General features: G+C 40.6%; 1 long non-coding RNA gene across 1 annotated transcript; it reads right to left on the minus strand.

Annotated features, from left to right (window-relative positions):
- Positions 1 to 8,507: 8,507 nt before the first annotated feature.
- Positions 8,508 to 9,768, minus strand: LOC149194168 (uncharacterized). The gene is made up of 2 exons (XR_016255032.1): positions 9,229 to 9,768; positions 8,508 to 8,957 (listed from the first exon to the last, which is right to left on the minus strand). It is a non-coding gene; the product is annotated as an uncharacterized LOC149194168 (long non-coding RNA).
- Positions 9,769 to 9,996: the final 228 nt, after the last annotated feature.

Raw genomic sequence — 9,996 nt, forward strand, 5'->3', positions numbered from 1 at the left:
ATAGACAATCAAACACAAACAGAGGCTGAAGCAGAAAAGGTTACAAGTGTTGATACATCAGAGGAGGGCTCAGTGGTTGAAGTCATATTGGAAAAGAAGACACCACAACAGGCACCACAGCAGGGTGAATTAAAGAAAAGGACACCGTGGGTTAAAACTTCAACATATCATCACCCACATCACCCCGCAAGAAAACAACCAACAAGATGGGAACCAAATAGCCACAAGGACAACAACCCCCGTATGACAGATAGCGAGGAGCGAAGATCCACCTACTACACATCAACACAGAAGAGTTGTCATGGCCAACTTCCATCTCAAGCGAGCGAGGCACCAGCAAGATCGAGGGTTCACCTTTCTCTTCGATGGCTAGATGCACGTGCATAGTACCAGTGGACTACTCTTTTGAGTAGATCTTATTATTTGTGTTCTTCCCATGTTTCGGGGACGAAACATGCTAAGGGGGGTGGAATGTTATATACCTAGGGGGGATAATATGGGGTACCAAAGGAGGTACCCAAGGTAATAATGTAATAATGGGATGGGCCATAGTAATAAATAAGGTGGTTAACCCATATCATGTGAGGGACCACAAGTAGTTAGTAATAATGTAATGGGCCCATGGTGTTAGTTGATGGTATGAGGGAACCATGGTAATGACCCATGGTATTGTATGTATAAGGCCTATATAGAGGCTAGAGACTCCATGTCAAGGAATTGTGTCAAGGATTATTGTATGAACAGGCATATGACTTGTGGAGTGTTCTCCTTCCTTAAGGAGTGAATGTATGGTGTTGCCCTACCTTAAGGGTTTTGATAATAAAGAAGCATTTATATCTATTTCTCTCTTATTGTTTATGGGTTTGTTTGCATTATCATATAATTCCAGGTTAGATCTATAACAGATTGTTTAGTCAATAAAAAGTGCAATTCAGTTAGTAAGCTTGCGCTAGAGTTTGAAAAGCAATATTTGGATAGTGGTATGTGGATCCCAGGGCTAAGGGAAGATCACTATTTAGAGGGAACCTCTAATTTCTACTCATTGAGGGAGTGGATTTCAGTGTTGTTGGAAGATAATGGGGTGCTAGAATTTTCAAAGAACCCACAAACTACACCTACAGATGCCCAACAGTTAATCCAGCATAACAAGAATGACACCAAGGTCGGGAGGATCAATCTTGAGTGGGTAAAAGACCACATTATCCCTCATCTCAATGGAAAAACAATAGCAAACAATATGTAGAAATCCATCTTGACTTTGTATCAAGGATCCAATGATGCCACTAAGTTTTCCTTAAAGAACAAGCCAAGAAATATTCGGATGAGCAAAGGAGAGCCCATCATTGCGTACCTTTCCAAGTTTACCTGGGTTGAGGATGAGCTTGTTGGACTCAGTGAGATTGTAACAAGCAAAGACCTTGTGAGTATTGCACTACTAGAACTTCATAAGTCTTGGGAGAATTTCCAGGATGCAATTAGTGGCAGAGAGAATCTTCCCAACTGAGAAAGGTTGTGGGGAGACTATGTCCAAGAAGAAATCTAGAGAGGGACAGAAGTTGGAGTTTCAATGAAGACAAAGGATGAGGAGAAATTTTCCCTGGCAAGCAAAGGAAGCAGTGCCAAGGGCAAGAAGATCCATGGCAAGGGAGAGAAGAAGAAAGATTTGAGTGAGATCAAATGCTTCTCTTGCCACCAATTTGAACATTATACCACTAAGCATCCTAATCAGAAGAAGGGGTATAATAAGGATCACGTGGAAGCATCAACCGAGGTAGATGATTTTCCTTCTCAATTCGTGAAGGATTGCTCATTGATGGCTTGCATGGAAAGCTCAATTGGCAGCAACGTGTGGTACATTGATTCTGGAGCATCCTTTCACATGACCAAGAACAAGGAATATTTCATCTAATTGGAGAAGGGCATGCAGTTTCACATTGAGCTAGGAGATAATGGCAAGTGCGTGACCAAGGGCATGGGTATTGTTAGTTTTGAGGGGAAGTATGGTAAATCTATCCATCTCAAGTATGTCCTCTATGTTCTAGGCCTTAAAAAGAACCTTGTTTTTGTTTCCACCCTAGAGGACAAGGGTTGTCATGTCATTTTTAGTAGAGGAAAGCCCTATCTCAAGCACTTGGAATCTGGAGCCAAGAAACAGATTGGTGTGAGGGTGAAGAATCTTTACAAGCTGCAAGTTGAGACAGATGCAACCTTGAGCAGCAAGGTAGGGTGTGAGCATGGCAAAGACGTGGGGGAGCTTTAGCATAGACACATGGGGCATTGAATATCTTTCAATAGATAGCCATAGGGATACCATAATGCAGTATTGTCCAACATGATGTATGAAAGGGCTGCACACTTGGAAAGTATGCCAAGTCACCTTTTTAGGGCTGAGACAATAGAGCCAAAGGGATTTTGGAGCTAGTACATTTAGTCATATGTGGACCCTTGTCTTCTCCATCCCTCACGAGACACCGGTACTATGTCACCCTCATAGATGATTATTCTTAGAAAACATGGATCTTCTTTACGAAGGAGGAGGTCTTCTCCAAGTTCATGACGTTTAAGGCCTTGGTAGAAAACCATACATGGAAGAAGATCAAAGCATTGAGAAGTGACAATGGCAGGGAATGTCTTCAACGCTTTTAGGGATATGTGTGCGAAGGAGGGTATTAGGAGAGAGATTACAGCACCTCATAACCCTCAACAAAATGGGGTGGATGAGAGGAAGAATCGCAACATAGTTGGAGCAGCTAAGGGCATGTTGCATGACCACGGGTTACCCATGTTCTTACGGGTAGAGGCATGCAACACTGCAGTATTTTTGCATAACAAGAGACCGAACAAGGTGCTTGGACGAGTTACACCAAAGGAGACTTTCACAGGGAAGAAGCCTAATGTCTCTCACTTCCACATCTTTAGGCCAAGAGTTTACTATCATGAGGGATATGTGTGCCAAGGAGGGTATTAGGAGAGAGCTTACAGCACCTCATAACCCTCAACAAAATGGGGTGGATGAGAGGAAGAATTGCAACATAGTTGGAGCATCCAAGGGCATGTTGCATGACCATGAGTTACCCCTATTCTTATGGGCAGAGGCATGCAACATTGCAGTATTTTTGCAGAACAAGAGACCGAACAAGGTGCTTGGACGAGTTACACCAAAGGAGACTTTCACAAGGAAGAAGCCTAATGTCTCTCACTTCCACATCTTTGGGCCAAGAGTTTACTATCATGTGCCTAAAGAGAGCAGGAAGAAGTTGAAGCCCACAGTTGAAAAGGGAATTTTTGTGGGTTATTGTGAGATACCTCAAGCATACAAGGTGTATGTACCATCACTTAGGAAGACAATTATCGAGAGGGACGTGAAGTTTGCAGAGGACAGAGCTTTGAGGGAGTCCTTGGAGGGAGAGCAGGTAGGAGTGCCTGAGGAGGAGCATCTCACTCCCAAGCAAGAGCCTTAGTGAATACCACAAATTGAGTCGCAGTCAAGTGGCAAGCAAGTCGCACAGTGGGATGAGGACTCATTGCAAGATGAGGAGGAATGACCAGGACTAGTGGAGGCAGCCACTTAGTCAATGACTCCTAACACAAGGAGGAAGGGAGTCAAGTGGGTCAAGTGGCAAGCAGGTCATACAACAAGATGACAAGGACTCATTGCAGGATGAGGAGGAAAGACCGAGATGAGTGGAGGCAACCACTCAGTCGATGACTCCCAGCGTAAGGAGGACGAGAGTCAAGTGGGCCAAGAGGTTGATTCAGGAGGGCCCAAGAGCGAGTTGAGACTCCCAACTCTATACTCGGGAAAAGAAAACAACCACAGAGGTACACCAGGTACATGGCATTGATGACTAAGTTGTTAGACTCGGAGCCTTCTTTTTACAAGGAGGCGGCCTCTCAGCAAGTTTGGTGAGATTCCATGGTGGAGGAATATTCCTCCATCATGAAGAATGATGTTTGAGAGATAGTGCCATGTCGAGAGGGAAAACCAGTGGTAGGATCATGCTAGGTGTACAAGGTGGAGCATGGAGTACATGGGAGTGTGGATAAGTACAAGGTCATGTTTGTGGCCAAGGGCTTCTCGCAAGTTGAGGGCATTGACTATGAGGAGATGTTTGCTCTAGTGGCTCGTTATTCATCCATTAGAATGATTTTGGCACTAGCAGCTCAGAGGGGGTGGAAGATCCACCAAATGGACGTGATGACATCATTCCTCAATGGAGTGGTTGAAGAAGAGATTTATATGGAGCAACCAAAGGGGTTTGAGACTCTCAACAAAGACAAGCACGTTTGTTTGCTGAAGAGATCTCTTTACAAGCTCAAGGAGGCACCGAGAGCTTGGTACACTCACATTGACAACTACCTTCAGGGATTGGGATTCACTAAGAGTAAGGCGGATGCCAACCTATACTATATCACGGTTGGAGGGCTTACACGCATTCTAGTGCTCTAAGTTAATGATCTTATATTGAATGGAGCAGACAACTTGATTTAGCACTGCAAGGTAGATCTTGCAAGAGAGTTTGAGATGATGGACACAAGGCTTATGCATTATTTCCCTGGGCTGAAGGTATGGCAGGGTGATGGGGAAATCTTTTTGGGGTAGGGGAAGTACACTGCATAGATCCTCGGGAGGTTTCATATGTAGGATTGCAAGCCCATGACCATGCCTCTAGTCACAAACTAGAGGAAGGTCGATGCTAGTAGAGCAAAGCGAGTAGATGCCACATTGTACAGGCAGGTCATTTATGTACTTAGTCAACACATGGCCTGACATATGTTTTGCTACGAACTAGTTGGGCCAATTCATGATGGATCCCACTAGAGTTCACTGGATTGTTACCGAGCATGTCTTGAGGTATCTCAAAGGCATGGTATATTATGGTTTATGGTACAAACAAGTTGATGGAGTGAGGCTTGAGGGCTTCACATATGCAAATTAGGAAGGGAGCTCCATACACCGGAAGAGTACTTCAAGTTGCGTCTTCAGCATTGGGTCGGCAATTGTTTTCAGGTTCAGCAAGAAGCAAAGATCAATTGCTCCCAATTCAACGAAGTCTGAATACATGGTTGCCAACTTAGCAACATGTGAAGCCATCTGGATGATGAAGTTGCTTGTGGGTCTTTTCAGGTAGGAGTTGGAGCCCACCATGATTTATTGTGACAATCAAAGTTGCATTAAGCTATCTGAGAATCCAATTTTTCATGAACGCTCCAAGCATATCGAGATCAAGTACCATCATCTTAAGGATAGTGAATCTACTGTACATTCCCATAGATGAGCATGTTGCAAATATCCTGACGAAGGCCTTAGTCAAAGGCAAGTTCATGTTTTTCAGAGATAAGTTACGAGTTGTACAAAATCATTTCCTCGCTTAGAGGGAGTGTTGAAAATGTAGCGAAGGAAGGTCTTTTGGGTTGTGCCTTAGCAAGTAAATACTTCGAATTGTCTTTCTCTAGTAGGAATGTGACTTCAAAGTTAGACTTTAGTTTGGATGAGTTGATTTCCAATTCATTAGAATGATCATCTATAAACTGCATGCTTCAATTCGTTGGAGTCTTCTTTAATTAGACTACAAGAAGAGGTGGCAAAGACAAGTCCAATTAGGATGAGTTAAGACTGCAGAGACAAGTTAAGTTAGTAAGACAAGTTAAGACTTTAGAGACAAGCCAAGTGAGGATGAGTTAAGTCTTCAATTAACTTGGTTCAAAACTAGAGGAAATCAAGGAGTAACTCGAGCTAGTTAACTAAGAGCTAGTCCCAAGTGAAACTGAAACTTGCTCCAGTTAACTAGCAAAAGAAACTTGTTGCCCTTTTGTAAACAGCCATTCAAACTTGGCCTCCTTGCATGCATCGAAGATCTACTATTAGGACGAGTTAAGACTACAGAGACAAGTTAAGTTAGTAGGACGAGTTAAGACTTTAGAGACAAGCTAAGAGAGGATGAGTTAATTCTTCAATTAACTTGGTTCACAACTAGAGGAAATCAAGGGGCAACTCAAGCTAGTTAACCGAGAGCTAGTCCAAGTGTAACTGAAACCTACTCCAGTTAACTAGCAAAAGAAACTCGTTGCACTTTTGTAAACAACCATTCGAACTTGGCCTCCTTGCCCAGATGAACAAAGGAGCCTGTAGTCTCAATGTAGTAGACGAAACTGCAAATCTTCCAAACCTAAAATATTTCTACAAAACTCTTTTTACGAAACAGAAAACCAAACTTAACCAAAATCACCACAATGGAATCTTAAATCTTCATGCCTAGCAAAATACCAGAGTATTCATTTAAATTCATAGCAACCCCTATGCCTGATTCTATAAATCAAGCCCAGATGAACAAGAGGAGTCTTTAATCTCAATGTAGTGGACGAAACTGCAAATCTGCCAAACCTAAATCCTTCTACAAAACTCTTATTACGAAACAGAAAACTAGACTTAACCAAAATCCACGCAAAAATGTTAATCAAGCACAATCAAATGTGCAAGCATGTGAAGTCAACACAACAACTAATGTGAAAAAATTTCAAAAGAGCCCTATCAAAATGTTGATATCCATCATACATCCATACAGTAACGAATACAAGTGAAAAACAACTCATTCTCGAAATCTTCAATCTGGGGTAACCCAACAAGTAAATTTTTGTTTCCACCACAATCCAATTCATCTGGATAAATATCGCGCACAGCCCACAGCCCAATACAGGAAATTTTGTGATTTTTTTCGCACGTTTTACTAAGATAAGTTCAAATGAAAGTTTCGGGCAATCAATCTTCTATATAAACTCACAAAAATAAACCATCAAAAAAGTCCAGACGTGAAGGATCTAATATTTTTACCTTTTAGAGGTCATTTTCACTTCAGGAACCTCTGATTAAACTTGAATATCTGCAAAATAAAGCAGTTCATAAAACCTTAACCAACACTAAATTTGACAATCAAACAACCATGAAAGACAACTAGAAAATTGATCTTCGCATCAACACCACAATTGTGCATATCAATAAGAACTATAGGGATGTCCTTATTGTAGGCAAATCTGTCTCTCAGAAATTTGTTCACAAAGTGAAGATTTTTTTCACTTCGTCTCTGAGGATTTACGTCTGCAAAAGAAGATTGTCCAGGAAGAATTCAACACACTTTACTTCCTTAACATGATGTCCCAAGAATGTAGGCTGTATATGCACGAGTAACATCTTCTGAGAAAGTTTGATCATCGGGAAAAAGCTAATTTTCTTTGAACATCTTTTAAAATAAAACCTAAACAAATTTTGGTGGATTTGTAAAGATCCACTTGATTGCATGTCAATTAACATATATAAATATGCACCTTGCAAGGCCTTTCGGGGTTGTCTTGATTAGGTTATTATGGTCCACCACCGAATTGTTGTAGGACATCATATATCCATACGACTATGTAGATCAGAATAATTACGAGGAAGTTCAATCAAGAACGAAGGAAAGCAACCGTTGGTGCAAGATTTGCCACAAATATTGTCCTCATCCCTTCTTCATACAATAACCCATCTGAATGCAAAAAAACGTAATAATTAACTAACTCCTTATCTCCATCTATGTTCAGTGAAAAGCTCTGTAGTCAAGAACTAAACTTATTAGTTTTCACTAATCTCAGAAGTTGGCTGCGGAAGAAACTACTTTCACTCCGCAACTACTTCACCCCTTAATTCCTATTTGTTGAAATTTTGAGGTGAATCATTGTGCCGAATCTCACGCGTTATAGAGCTTTGATTGAATACCTATTGTCTTCCTAAAAATAATTGCACGATAGAAATATAAGATCTAACTGCAACAGGCGAGTCTGGTCTCTAACTACCCACTGAAGTTTCTTTGCTCCTCGGTTCTTGAAAAGGCAAGTCTGGTCTCTAGTTATCTACAGAAATTTCCTAGCTCCTGAGTATGCCTGATTGTATATATAAACCTAGCTCAGATGAACAGAGTCGTCCATAGTCTCAAGTTCTCAAGTAGTAGAAGAAACTGCAAATTTGCCAAACCTAGAATCTCCCTACAAAACTCTTATTCCTAAACAGAAAACCAGACTTAACCAAAATCCATGCAAAAAATGTTAACCAAACACAATCAAATGTGTGAGCATGTAAAGTCAACACAACAACTAAGGTGAAAATTTTGCAAAACAGCGACATCAAAACGTTGATGGTCATCATACACCCATACAGTAACGAATACAAGTGAATAATAACTCATTCCAAAAATCTTCAATCTAGAGCAATCCAACAAGTAAATTTTTGTTTCCATCACAACCCAATCCATCTGCGAAATATCGCACACAGCCCAATACATGAATAAGCGTAATTTTGTGATTTTTTTGTTTCACGTTTTACTGCGATAAAGTTCAAATCAATGTTTGAGGATCTAAGATTTTTACCTTTCAGAGGACATTTTCACTTCAGGAACCTCTGATTAAACTTGAATTTATGCAAAATAAAACAGGTCGTAAAACCTTAACCTATACCAAATTTGACAATCAAACAAGCATTAAAAACAACCAGAAAACATATCGAAATTCATGTTGATCTTCGCATCAACGCCACAATCGTGCATATCAGTAAGAGCTATAGGGATGTCCTTATTGTAGGCAGCATAGAGATTACATTGAAAACACAAATTCTGTCGTTGTAAAAAATGCTCCAAAACCCTCTTCCGGGACTTTAGAGGCAAGATCAAAAGGAAGTCTTAAACGACAAAGTAAGAGGGACTTTGTAAACCCCCTTAACATTAAGAGATTTCTGTAAGCTCTCCAACATATTGAGCAGAAAAAATCTGCAACAAAAGGTCTAGGGCTTCATCAATGATCAATGCTTCGAAGTTATAAACGATTCTATGTAGAAGAATTATAAAAGAGCTAAATTACAGATGCAGGGTTTTTGGAACTCTCAAAGATGAAGGTGCAAATATTATTAAATCCACTGGTAAGAATTCCTCAACCTGCAAAGAACACAACAATGATGAGCAAATGAAATTGCAAAAATAAATTGAGAGTAATTATCAAATGCCAAAGAAGAGGGAAATGGAGCAAATCAAAGGTCTGATTCCCTCAAAGAAAAACGCTACAACCCCATTTGCAAATGGTAAGGCCTTCGGACATTTCAATGCGCAAAAAACCGAACCCATACTCAACTTCTTCCATTTTAATACACAAAATCTTTTAATACACAAAATCAAGACATATAACAGATGAACGCGATATAGCCATAACCTGTTGATTCGAAATCCATGAGTCTTCCAGATCGATGGTAGTCTTCCACTGAAATTATTGTTGGATAAATCCCCATTCAACTTGGTTATTTCCCAATAGATCCTCCGCCATGCCATGTAATGCAACCCTGCAACTAGGTTAGATTGGCGATACACTGTACGATACCATACCCCGGCGGTATACATCCATGTATTGCAGGTGTTATTTCGAACAATAATTTCAGTGGTAGAATACCATCAGGAAGAGGAGAAACCAAAAAGGAAAGACATTATTCGCTCACAGAACATACAAACATCAAGCTACCATTTCTTTCTTTTACAAGTTCAGTGTCCTTCAAACCAAGTCCAGTGTCCTTCAAACCCTAAGTTGTGTTCCTTGCTATAGGATTTGTGTTCCTCGCTAGCTAGATATCTGCCAATAAAATATAAACTAGCTTTCTGATGCGTGGGAACAAAAATAGAGCCCATGGGTGCGGACAAAGATGGAGATGGAGATGATGTGAGCGATATTGAAGGTAAGAAAGCTGTGAAATGAACCAGTACGTACCGCACAAGGTTTTGACGTGGTGGTCTTCCATAGAGGCATCTGGCGACCTGATAAGAATTACACTGTAAGGAGATTTTAAAATCGCAAACATCACCCTCATTTCTTACACATCGCCATAATATCATGGAATTTATTAAACATCACCTTCATACTTGGAATTTGTTAAACATCGGCATCATACCATGGAATTATTTTTATTTTTCAACGTATACCATGGAATTA

This window comes from Pinus tabuliformis, chromosome 2_2 (assembly GCF_031772625.1).
Source record: "Pinus tabuliformis cultivar Carrire ecotype Pingquan chromosome 2_2, CPIR1, whole genome shotgun sequence".
In the NCBI taxonomy this organism is placed as follows: Eukaryota; Viridiplantae; Streptophyta; class Pinopsida; order Pinales; family Pinaceae; genus Pinus; species Pinus tabuliformis.